The sequence below is a fragment of the Triturus cristatus genome, chromosome 8 (genome assembly GCF_964204655.1).
Source record: "Triturus cristatus chromosome 8, aTriCri1.1, whole genome shotgun sequence".
Lineage (NCBI taxonomy): Eukaryota > Metazoa > Chordata > Amphibia > Caudata > Salamandridae > Triturus > Triturus cristatus.
This window is the reverse complement of record NC_140591.1, coordinates 738,032,636-738,045,018: the sequence shown is the minus strand read 5'-3', so window position 1 is coordinate 738,045,018 and position 12,383 is coordinate 738,032,636. Positions and strand designations below refer to the sequence as shown.

Genomic DNA, 12,383 nt, shown 5'->3' with positions numbered 1-12,383 from the left:
TCACAACTGTTCTATCACGACATAGATAAGAAAGCTGCATCTGCTTTTGTTGTGTAGTGGTAATCAGGTTTACCTGACGTGTGAAAGCCCCATGCTTTGAAAGTACACAGTAACAAAGAAACCGATGACTTTTATAATAAGGTGTCATGTGTGTCTCTTACTTTGCACAAAAAGTGCCAGAGATGACTTCATTTGCAGTCACTTGAAAAGTAGGGATTCTCCAATAAATGGTAAATGGTTGAAACAAATCTGAAGAAATGCATGACATACCTGTGTGTGTGTGTGTATGCATGTATGTATATATAGGGAGAGAGAGAGCGTCAATATAAACAGACTTTATTTCAATCAAGCTGTCTTTTCTATCCTTCAGGAGCAGAATGTTCTGATCATCAGCGCTCCAGAATGTAGTGTTTTCTTGGCAAGCATCACATATTGTGATGTGTTAGCTAAAAGTTCCATATCCTAGAGACTGATATATTCCTCTGTACTTGTACCTTGGGGATTCATCAAAACCGGGCATCATAAGCAGCTTTCTACTGCCACAGACTGGACAGCGAAACAATTTAAAATATCCCAGAAAAAGAAAATAAGCATGCTTAATCAGAGCTTTCTGGACAGGAAGGACATTTGAGCAAGTGAGGAATAAGCACTGCTTTTGTTAATTTGCATAGGCAGAATAGAGACTTCTGGGAAAAGGCCGAAATTACAGTCACAGAAAATGGCTGCATCTATAGAGAACGCTAAGAAGTGTTGGCAGCTTTTCCTCTGACCCTGGCCACTTTTACAAGCAATCCTATGATAGTCAGCAGGACCCACCCTAAAAAGGAAGGGGCATCCACTTGGACCCTTTCCACCTTTTCTAAATCTCGCCTGATCGAGCCTGATTGAGCACTGATTGAGCAGATAAGCACATGTCATTCTCATTTCAGAAAGGTATTGGTTAGCTTGCTGCTAGCAGCTCAGTTATGTTATGATGTTAGAGGCTATGCAAGGAATGCTTTAGTCCAGCGATATGCAGTTTTTATTGCGCCTTGCATTCAGCAGGAAGATCTTTAGCTTGAATCTGTGGCCTAGGTATTCACCTTGGTATTTCTTTTGGCACAAAGTGAAGGAGTATTTAAGAGAAAATGCACAATGTGTTTCTTATGTTGTTATGAACAACTTGTTACTCTTTCTCATTAAGCTTCAGCCACTGAAGAAATATATAAATAAGGGCTGACTTCCTGTAAGACGTGTCCAAAGCTGGGACGGAATAAAAGGAGACACTTGTAAATGATAGTGCTATCGTTTGAGAAAGGGTAAGTTGAGACTGACTTTCATGCGTATTCACAGACCAAGCATCATAAAGATACCAGCATGATCTTCATTGCGGGCTTAGAGCCGGTATTAGCTTTTGAGAGGTAAGAGGATTTTGAGGGCTCGTTGGTCTAGGGGTATGATTCTCGCTTTGGGTGCGAGAGGTCCCGGGTTCAAATCCCGGACGAGCCCTTTTCTTGGTACTCTTTTCAAGTTGTTTTGAAGTTTGCGTTTCAAAACCAACATCAATTTTTTCTTTGCAGTAGTGGATAATTCTTTGCTAGAGTCTCATGCTTCAGCCCTGCCCAGTCTGAGCTAATACCAAACATCTGGTCTTGCATGGCATGTACGAGCGTTCAGCTAGGGATGTCGGGCAGGTTGCATGAAAGAAATCTAAAGCCAGAGGCCCATGGAATAGCCAGTTCGGAGCAGTTTCATTACAGAAAAATCAACTGTAGGTATCTGTTTCTGTAGTGTAGTGGTTATCACGTTCGCCTCACACGCGAAAGGTCCCCGGTTCTAAACCGGGCAGAAACAGTTGTTATATTGTGTTGGCTACAATGTTGATAGGTGCCGTTTTGCCATGGAATTGTCCAAGCCCTGAAGATTATTTCATGCAATCTCGTTCCAAGAAAGGGAATTCTCTCAAAACACTAAAGTAATCGGCGTGTGGATGTATCTGTTGGTTCTCAGACCTTGCTTTCAAAAGAGCCCTGCAATCGGTTCACTGCTCACCTAGAACAAGCATTAACATGGAGAATTGTTGGCACCAACAGGAATCTTATTTTAGTGGAGTGTTTCTGGCTTTGAGTGCAGAGGCCCTCGGCTCAATTCCAAGATGATCCTTCTCAAGGTGATGATACAAATGCATTGTCACCTTTACGTTTAATGTCAGAATCATTTATTTCCAGTTGGTGGTGTAAGAATGTTTGCAACAGTATGGCGATTTTTCCTAGCCATGCATGAATGAAAGCATATCACTCGCCTTTAGGTGTTTTTCTAATACATTGATATTTGCATCTTCCTTCCTAGCCTGCATGTTTGACTATCTTACAGGCTGCATGTAATAAGTATCACATCAGGGCCCTTCTTCTACTCAATTCACAACTGTTCTATCACGACATAGATAAGAAAGCTGCATCTGCTTTTGTTGTGTAGTGGTAATCAGGTTTACCTGACGTGTGAAAGCCCCATGCTTTGAAAGTACACAGTAACAAAGAAACCGATGACTTTTATAAAAAGGTGTCATGTGCGTCTCTTACTTTGCACAAAAAGTGCCAGAGATGACTTCATTTGCAGTCACTTGAAAAGTAGGGATTCTCCAATAAATGGTAAATGGTTGAAACAAATCTGAAGAAATGCATGACATACCTGTGTGTGTGTGTGTACGCATGTATGTATATATAGGGAGAGAGAGAGCGTCAATATAAACAGACTTTATTTCAATCAAGCTGTCTTTTCTATCCTTCAGGAGCAGAATGTTCTGATCATCAGCGCTCCAGAATGTAGTGTTTTCTTGGCAAGCATCACATATTGTGATGTGTTAGCTAAAAGTTCCATATCCTAGAGACTGATATATTCCTCTGTACTTGTACCTTGGGGATTCATCAAAACCTGGCATCATAAGCAGCTTTCTACTGCCACAGACTGGACAGCGAAACAATTTAAAATATCCCAGAAAAAGAAAATAAGCATGCTTAATCAGAGCTTTCTGGACAGGAAGGACCTTTGAGCAAGTGAGGAATAAGCACTGCTTTTGTTAATTTGCATAGGCAGAATAGAGACTTCTGGGAAAAGGCCGAAATTACAGTCACAGAAAATGGCTGCATCTATAGAGAACGCTAAGAAGTGTTGGCAGCTTTTCCTCTGACCCTGACCACTTTTACAAGCAATCCTATGATAGTCAGCAGGACCCACCCTAAAAAGGAAGGGGCATCCACTTGGACCCTTTCCACCTTTTCTAAATCTCGCCTGATTGAGCACTGATTGAGCAGATAAGCACATGTCATTCTCATTTCAGAAAGGTATTGGTTAGCTTGCTGCTAGCAGCTCAGTTATGTTATGATGTTAGAGGCTATGCAAGGAATGCTTTAGTCCAGCGATATGCAGTTTTTATTGCGCCTTGCCTTCACCAGGAAGATCTTTAGCTTGAATCTGTGGCCTAGGTATTCACCTTGGTATTTCTTTTGGCACAAAGTGAAGGAGTATTTGAGAGAAAATGCACAATGTGTTTCTTATGTTGTTATGAACAACTTGTTACTCTTTCTCATTAAGCTTCAGCCACTGCAGAAATATATAAATAAGGGCTGACTTCCTGTAAGACGTGTCCAAAGCTGGGACGGAATAAAAGGAGACACTTGTAAATGATAGTGCTATCGTTTGAGAAAGGGTAAGTTGAGACTGACTTTCATGCGTTTTCACAGACCAAGCATCATAAAGATACCAGCATGATCTTCATTGCGGGCTTAGAGCCGGTATTAGCTTTTGAGAGGTAAGAGGATTTTGAGGGCTCGTTGGTCTAGGGGTATGATTCTCGCTTTGGGTGCGAGAGGTCCCGGGTTCAAATCCCGGACGAGCCCTTTTCTTGGTACTCTTTTCAAGTTGTTTTGAAGTTTGCGTTTCAAAACCAACATCAATTTTTTCTTTGCAGTAGTGGATAATTCTTTGCTAGAGTCTCATGCTTCAGCCCTGCCCAGTCTGAGCTAATACCAAACATCTGGTCTTGCATGGCATGTACGAGCGTTCAGCTAGGGATGTCGGGCAGGTTGCATGAAAGAAATCTAAAGCCAGAGGCCCATGGAATAGCCAGTTCGGAGCAGTTTCATTACAGAAAAATCAACTGTAGGTATCTGTTTCTGTAGTGTAGTGGTTATCACGTTCGCCTCACACGCGAAAGGTCCCCGGTTCGAAACCGGGCAGAAACAGTTGTTATATTGTGTTGGCTACAATGTTGATAGGTGCCGTTTTGCCATGGAATTGTCCAAGCCCTGAAGATTATTTCATGCAATCTCGTTCCAAGAAAGGGAATTCTCTCAAAACACTAAAGTAATCGGCGTGTGGATGTATCTGTTGGTTCTCAGACCTTGCTTTCAAAAGAGCCCTGCAATCGGTTCACTGCTCACCTAGAACAAGCATTAACATGGAGAATTGTTGGCACCAACAGGAATCTTATTTTAGTGGAGTGTTTCTGGCTTTGAGTGCAGAGGCCCTCGGCTCAATTCCAAGATGATCCTTCTCAAGGTGATGATACAAATGCATTGTCACCTTTACGTTTAATGTCAGAATCATTTATTTCCAGTTGGTGGTGTAAGAATGTTTGCAACAGTATGGCGATTTTTCCTAGCCATGCATGAATGAAAGCATATCACTCGCCTTTAGGTGTTTTTCTAATACATTGATATTTGCATCTTCCTTCCTAGCCTGCATGTTTGACTATCTTACAGGCTGCATGTAATAAGTATCACATCAGGGCCCTTCTTCTACTCAATTCACAACTGTTCTATCACGACATAGATAAGAAAGCTGCATCTGCTTTTGTTGTGTAGTGGTAATCAGGTTTACCTGACGTGTGAAAGCCCCATGCTTTGAAAGTACACAGTAACAAAGAAACCGATGACTTTTATAAAAAGGTGTCATGTGTGTCTCTTACTTTGCACAAAAAGTGCCAGAGATGACTTCATTTGCAGTCACTTGAAAAGTAGGGATTCTCCAATAAATGGTAAATGGTTGAAACAAATCTGAAGAAATGCATGACATACCTGTGTGTGTGTGTGTACGCATGTATGTATATATAGGGAGAGAGAGAGCGTCAATATAAACAGACTTTATTTCAATCAAGCTGTCTTTTCTATCCTTCAGGAGCAGAATGTTCTGATCATCAGCGCTCCAGAATGTAGTGTTTTCTTGGCAAGCATCACATATTGTGATGTGTTAGCTAAAAGTTCCATATCCTAGAGACTGATATATTCCTCTGTACTTGTACCTTGGGGATTCATCAAAACCTGGCATCATAAGCAGCTTTCTACTGCCACAGACTGGACAGCGAAACAATTTAAAATATCCCAGAAAAAGAAAATAAGCATGCTTAATCAGAGCTTTCTGGACAGGAAGGACCTTTGAGCAAGTGAGGAATAAGCACTGCTTTTGTTAATTTGCATAGGCAGAATAGAGACTTCTGGGAAAAGGCCGAAATTACAGTCACAGAAAATGGCTGCATCTATAGAGAACGCTAAGAAGTGTTGGCAGCTTTTCCTCTGACCCTGACCACTTTTACAAGCAATCCTATGATAGTCAGCAGGACCCACCCTAAAAAGGAAGGGGCATCCACTTGGACCCTTTCCACCTTTTCTAAATCTCGCCTGATTGAGCACTGATTGAGCAGATAAGCACATGTCATTCTCATTTCAGAAAGGTATTGGTTAGCTTGCTGCTAGCAGCTCAGTTATGTTATGATGTTAGAGGCTATGCAAGGAATGCTTTAGTCCAGCGATATGCAGTTTTTATTGCGCCTTGCCTTCACCAGGAAGATCTTTAGCTTGAATCTGTGGCCTAGGTATTCACCTTGGTATTTCTTTTGGCACAAAGTGAAGGAGTATTTGAGAGAAAATGCACAATGTGTTTCTTATGTTGTTATGAACAACTTGTTACTCTTTCTCATTAAGCTTCAGCCACTGCAGAAATATATAAATAAGGGCTGACTTCCTGTAAGACGTGTCCAAAGCTGGGACGGAATAAAAGGAGACACTTGTAAATGATAGTGCTATCGTTTGAGAAAGGGTAAGTTGAGACTGACTTTCATGCGTATTCACAGACCAAGCATCATAAAGATACCAGCATGATCTTCATTGCGGGCTTAGAGCCGGTATTAGCTTTTGAGAGGTAAGAGGATTTTGAGGGCTCGTTGGTCTAGGGGTATGATTCTCGCTTTGGGTGCGAGAGGTCCCGGGTTCAAATCCCGGACGAGCCCTTTTCTTGGTACTCTTTTCAAGTTGTTTTGAAGTTTGCGTTTCAAAACCAACATCAATTTTTTCTTTGCAGTAGTGGATAATTCTTTGCTAGAGTCTCATGCTTCAGCCCTGCCCAGTCTGAGCTAATACCAAACATCTGGTCTTGCATGGCATGTACGAGCGTTCAGCTAGGGATGTCGGGCAGGTTGCATGAAAGAAATCTAAAGCCAGAGGCCCATGGAATAGCCAGTTCGGAGCAGTTTCATTACAGAAAAATCAACTGTAGGTATCTGTTTCTGTAGTGTAGTGGTTATCAAGTTCGCCTCACACGCGAAAGGTCCCCGGTTCGAAACCGGGCAGAAACAGTTGTTATATTGTGTTGGCTACAATGTTGATAGGTGCCGTTTTGCCATGGAATTGTCCAAGCCCTGAAGATTATTTCATGCAATCTCGTTCCAAGAAAGGGAATTCTCTCAAAACACTAAAGTAATCGGCGTGTGGATGTATCTGTTGGTTCTCAGACCTTGCTTTCAAAAGAGCCCTGCAATCGGTTCACTGCTCACCTAGAACAAGCATTAACATGGAGAATTGTTGGCACCAACAGGAATCTTATTTTAGTGGAGTGTTTCTGGCTTTGAGTGCAGAGGCCCTCGGCTCAATTCCAAGATGATCCTTCTCAAGGTGATGATACAAATGCATTGTCACCTTTACGTTTAATGTCAGAATCATTTATTTCCAGTTGGTGGTGTAAGAATGTTTGCAACAGTATGGCGATTTTTCCTAGCCATGCATGAATGAAAGCATATCACTCGCCTTTAGGTGTTTTTCTAATACATTGATATTTGCATCTTCCTTCCTAGCCTGCATGTTTGACTATCTTACAGGCTGCATGTAATAAGTATCACATCAGGGCCCTTCTTCTACTCAATTCACAACTGTTCTATCACGACATAGATAAGAAAGCTGCATCTGCTTTTGTTGTGTAGTGGTAATCAGGTTTACCTGACGTGTGAAAGCCCCATGCTTTGAAAGTACACAGTAACAAAGAAACCGATGACTTTTATAATAAGGTGTCATGTGTGTCTCTTACTTTGCACAAAAAGTGCCAGAGATGACTTCATTTGCAGTCACTTGAAAAGTAGGGATTCTCCAATAAATGGTAAATGGTTGAAACAAATCTGAAGAAATGCATGACATACCTGTGTGTGTGTGTGTATGCATGTATGTATATATAGGGAGAGAGAGAGCGTCAATATAAACAGACTTTATTTCAATCAAGCTGTCTTTTCTATCCTTCAGGAGCAGAATGTTCTGATCATCAGCGCTCCAGAATGTAGTGTTTTCTTGGCAAGCATCACATATTGTGATGTGTTAGCTAAAAGTTCCATATCCTAGAGACTGATATATTCCTCTGTACTTGTACCTTGGGGATTCATCAAAACCTGGCATCATAAGCAGCTTTCTACTGCCACAGACTGGACAGCGAAACAATTTAAAATATCCCAGAAAAAGAAAATAAGCATGCTTAATCAGAGCTTTCTGGACAGGAAGGACCTTTGAGCAAGTGAGGAATAAGCACTGCTTTTGTTAATTTGCATAGGCAGAATAGAGACTTCTGGGAAAAGGCCGAAATTACAGTCACAGAAAATGGCTGCATCTATAGAGAACGCTAAGAAGTGTTGGCAGCTTTTCCTCTGACCCTGACCACTTTTACAAGCAATCCTATGATAGTCAGCAGGACCCACCCTAAAAAGGAAGGGGCATCCACTTGGACCCTTTCCACCTTTTCTAAATCTCGCCTGATTGAGCACTGATTGAGCAGATAAGCACATGTCATTCTCATTTCAGAAAGGTATTGGTTAGCTTGCTGCTAGCAGCTCAGTTATGTTATGATGTTAGAGGCTATGCAAGGAATGCTTTAGTCCAGCGATATGCAGTTTTTATTGCGCCTTGCCTTCACCAGGAAGATCTTTAGCTTGAATCTGTGGCCTAGGTATTCACCTTGGTATTTCTTTTGGCACAAAGTGAAGGAGTATTTGAGAGAAAATGCACAATGTGTTTCTTATGTTGTTATGAACAACTTGTTACTCTTTCTCATTAAGCTTCAGCCACTGCAGAAATATATAAATAAGGGCTGACTTCCTGTAAGACGTGTCCAAAGCTGGGACGGAATAAAAGGAGACACTTGTAAATGATAGTGCTATCGTTTGAGAAAGGGTAAGTTGAGACTGACTTTCATGCGTATTCACAGACCAAGCATCATAAAGATACCAGCATGATCTTCATTGCGGGCTTAGAGCTGGTATTAGCTTTTGAGAGGTAAGAGGATTTTGAGGGCTCGTTGGTCTAGGGGTATGATTCTCGCTTTGGGTGCGAGAGGTCCCGGGTTCAAATCCCGGACGAGCCCTTTTCTTGGTACTCTTTTCAAGTTGTTTTGAAGTTTGCGTTTCAAAACCAACATCAATTTTTTCTTTGCAGTAGTGGATAATTCTTTGCTAGAGTCTCATGCTTCAGCCCTGCCCAGTCTGAGCTAATACCAAACATCTGGTCTTGCATGGCATGTACGAGCGTTCAGCTAGGGATGTCGGGCAGGTTGCATGAAAGAAATCTAAAGCCAGAGGCCCATGGAATAGCCAGTTCGGAGCAGTTTCATTACAGAAAAATCAACTGTAGGTATCTGTTTCTGTAGTGTAGTGGTTATCAAGTTCGCCTCACACGCGAAAGGTCCCCGGTTCGAAACCGGGCAGAAACAGTTGTTATATTGTGTTGGCTACAATGTTGATAGGTGCCGTTTTGCCATGGAATTGTCCAAGCCCTGAAGATTATTTCATGCAATCTCGTTCCAAGAAAGGGAATTCTCTCAAAACACTAAAGTAATCGGCGTGTGGATGTATCTGTTGGTTCTCAGACCTTGCTTTCAAAAGAGCCCTGCAATCGGTTCACTGCTCACCTAGAACAAGCATTAACATGGAGAATTGTTGGCACCAACAGGAATCTTATTTTAGTGGAGTGTTTCTGGCTTTGAGTGCAGAGGCCCTCGGCTCAATTCCAAGATGATCCTTCTCAAGGTGATGATACAAATGCATTGTCACCTTTACGTTTAATGTCAGAATCATTTATTTCCAGTTGGTGGTGTAAGAATGTTTGCAACAGTATGGCGATTTTTCCTAGCCATGCATGAATGAAAGCATATCACTCGCCTTTAGGTGTTTTTCTAATACATTGATATTTGCATCTTCCTTCCTAGCCTGCATGTTTGACTATCTTACAGGCTGCATGTAATAAGTATCACATCAGGGCCCTTCTTCTACTCAATTCACAACTGTTCTATCACGACATAGATAAGAAAGCTGCATCTGCTTTTGTTGTGTAGTGGTAATCAGGTTTACCTGACGTGTGAAAGCCCCATGCTTTGAAAGTACACAGTAACAAAGAAACCGATGACTTTTATAAAAAGGTGTCATGTGCGTCTCTTACTTTGCACAAAAAGTGCCAGAGATGACTTCATTTGCAGTCACTTGAAAAGTAGGGATTCTCCAATAAATGGTAAATGGTTGAAACAAATCTGAAGAAATGCATGACATACCTGTGTGTGTGTGTGTACGCATGTATGTATATATAGGGAGAGAGAGAGCGTCAATATAAACAGACTTTATTTCAATCAAGCTGTCTTTTCTATCCTTCAGGAGCAGAATGTTCTGATCATCAGCGCTCCAGAATGTAGTGTTTTCTTGGCAAGCATCACATATTGTGATGTGTTAGCTAAAAGTTCCATATCCTAGAGACTGATATATTCCTCTGTACTTGTACCTTGGGGATTCATCAAAACCTGGCATCATAAGCAGCTTTCTACTGCCACAGACTGGACAGCGAAACAATTTAAAATATCCCAGAAAAAGAAAATAAGCATGCTTAATCAGAGCTTTCTGGACAGGAAGGACCTTTGAGCAAGTGAGGAATAAGCACTGCTTTTGTTAATTTGCATAGGCAGAATAGAGACTTCTGGGAAAAGGCCGAAATTACAGTCACAGAAAATGGCTGCATCTATAGAGAACGCTAAGAAGTGTTGGCAGCTTTTCCTCTGACCCTGACCACTTTTACAAGCAATCCTATGATAGTCAGCAGGACCCACCCTAAAAAGGAAGGGGCATCCACTTGGACCCTTTCCACCTTTTCTAAATCTCGCCTGATTGAGCACTGATTGAGCAGATAAGCACATGTCATTCTCATTTCAGAAAGGTATTGGTTAGCTTGCTGCTAGCAGCTCAGTTATGTTATGATGTTAGAGGCTATGCAAGGAATGCTTTAGTCCAGCGATATGCAGTTTTTATTGCGCCTTGCCTTCACCAGGAAGATCTTTAGCTTGAATCTGTGGCCTAGGTATTCACCTTGGTATTTCTTTTGGCACAAAGTGAAGGAGTATTTGAGAGAAAATGCACAATGTGTTTCTTATGTTGTTATGAACAACTTGTTACTCTTTCTCATTAAGCTTCAGCCACTGCAGAAATATATAAATAAGGGCTGACTTCCTGTAAGACGTGTCCAAAGCTGGGACGGAATAAAAGGAGACACTTGTAAATGATAGTGCTATCGTTTGAGAAAGGGTAAGTTGAGACTGACTTTCATGCGTATTCACAGACCAAGCATCATAAAGATACCAGCATGATCTTCATTGCGGGCTTAGAGCCGGTATTAGCTTTTGAGAGGTAAGAGGATTTTGAGGGCTCGTTGGTCTAGGGGTATGATTCTCGCTTTGGGTGCGAGAGGTCCCGGGTTCAAATCCCGGACGAGCCCTTTTCTTGGTACTCTTTTCAAGTTGTTTTGAAGTTTGCGTTTCAAAACCAACATCAATTTTTTCTTTGCAGTAGTGGATAATTCTTTGCTAGAGTCTCATGCTTCAGCCCTGCCCAGTCTGAGCTAATACCAAACATCTGGTCTTGCATGGCATGTACGAGCGTTCAGCTAGGGATGTCGGGCAGGTTGCATGAAAGAAATCTAAAGCCAGAGGCCCATGGAATAGCCAGTTCGGAGCAGTTTCATTACAGAAAAATCAACTGTAGGTATCTGTTTCTGTAGTGTAGTGGTTATCAAGTTCGCCTCACACGCGAAAGGTCCCCGGTTCGAAACCGGGCAGAAACAGTTGTTATATTGTGTTGGCTACAATGTTGATAGGTGCCGTTTTGCCATGGAATTGTCCAAGCCCTGAAGATTATTTCATGCAATCTCGTTCCAAGAAAGGGAATTCTCTCAAAACACTAAAGTAATCGGCGTGTGGATGTATCTGTTGGTTCTCAGACCTTGCTTTCAAAAGAGCCCTGCAATCGGTTCACTGCTCACCTAGAACAAGCATTAACATGGAGAATTGTTGGCACCAACAGGAATCTTATTTTAGTGGAGTGTTTCTGGCTTTGAGTGCAGAGGCCCTCGGCTCAATTCCAAGATGATCCTTCTCAAGGTGATGATACAAATGCATTGTCACCTTTACGTTTAATGTCAGAATCATTTATTTCCAGTTGGTGGTGTAAGAATGTTTGCAACAGTATGGCGATTTTTCCTAGCCATGCATGAATGAAAGCATATCACTCGCCTTTAGGTGTTTTTCTAATACATTGATATTTGCATCTTCCTTCCTAGCCTGCATGTTTGACTATCTTACAGGCTGCATGTAATAAGTATCACATCAGGGCCCTTCTTCTACTCAATTCACAACTGTTCTATCACGACATAGATAAGAAAGCTGCATCTGCTTTTGTTGTGTAGTGGTAATCAGGTTTACCTGACGTGTGAAAGCCCCATGCTTTGAAAGTACACAGTAACAAAGAAACCGATGACTTTTATAATAAGGTGTCATGTGTGTCTCTTACTTTGCACAAAAAGTGCCAGAGATGACTTCATTTGCAGTCACTTGAAAAGTAGGGATTCTCCAATAAATGGTAAATGGTTGAAACAAATCTGAAGAAATGCATGACATACCTGTGTGTGTGTGTGTATGCATGTATGTATATATAGGGAGAGAGAGAGCGTCAATATAAACAGACTTTATTTCAATCAAGCTGTCTTTTCTATCCTTCAGGAGCAGAATGTTCTGATCATCAGCGCTCCAGAATGTAGTGTTTTCTTGGCAAGCATCACATATTGTGA

At 41.6% G+C, this 12,383-nt stretch overlaps 6 non-coding genes across 6 annotated transcripts; all 6 read left to right on the top strand.

The window, feature by feature from the left end:
• Positions 1 to 1,416: 1,416 nt before the first annotated feature.
• Positions 1,417 to 1,488, top strand: TRNAP-UGG (transfer RNA proline (anticodon UGG)). Its single transcript has one exon. It is a non-coding gene; the product is annotated as a tRNA-Pro (tRNA).
• A 2,315-nt stretch (positions 1,489 to 3,803) lies between these two features.
• TRNAP-UGG (transfer RNA proline (anticodon UGG)) lies at positions 3,804 to 3,875 on the top strand. The gene has a single exon. It is a non-coding gene; the product is annotated as a tRNA-Pro (tRNA).
• A 272-nt stretch (positions 3,876 to 4,147) lies between these two features.
• TRNAV-CAC (transfer RNA valine (anticodon CAC)) lies at positions 4,148 to 4,220 on the top strand. The gene has a single exon. It is a non-coding gene; the product is annotated as a tRNA-Val (tRNA).
• A 1,970-nt stretch (positions 4,221 to 6,190) lies between these two features.
• Positions 6,191 to 6,262, top strand: TRNAP-UGG (transfer RNA proline (anticodon UGG)). Its single transcript has one exon. It is a non-coding gene; the product is annotated as a tRNA-Pro (tRNA).
• Positions 6,263 to 8,577: 2,315 nt separating this feature from the next.
• On the top strand, positions 8,578 to 8,649 carry TRNAP-UGG (transfer RNA proline (anticodon UGG)). The gene has a single exon. It is a non-coding gene; the product is annotated as a tRNA-Pro (tRNA).
• A 2,315-nt stretch (positions 8,650 to 10,964) lies between these two features.
• On the top strand, positions 10,965 to 11,036 carry TRNAP-UGG (transfer RNA proline (anticodon UGG)). Its single transcript has one exon. It is a non-coding gene; the product is annotated as a tRNA-Pro (tRNA).
• The last annotated feature ends 1,347 nt before the right edge of the window (positions 11,037 to 12,383 follow it).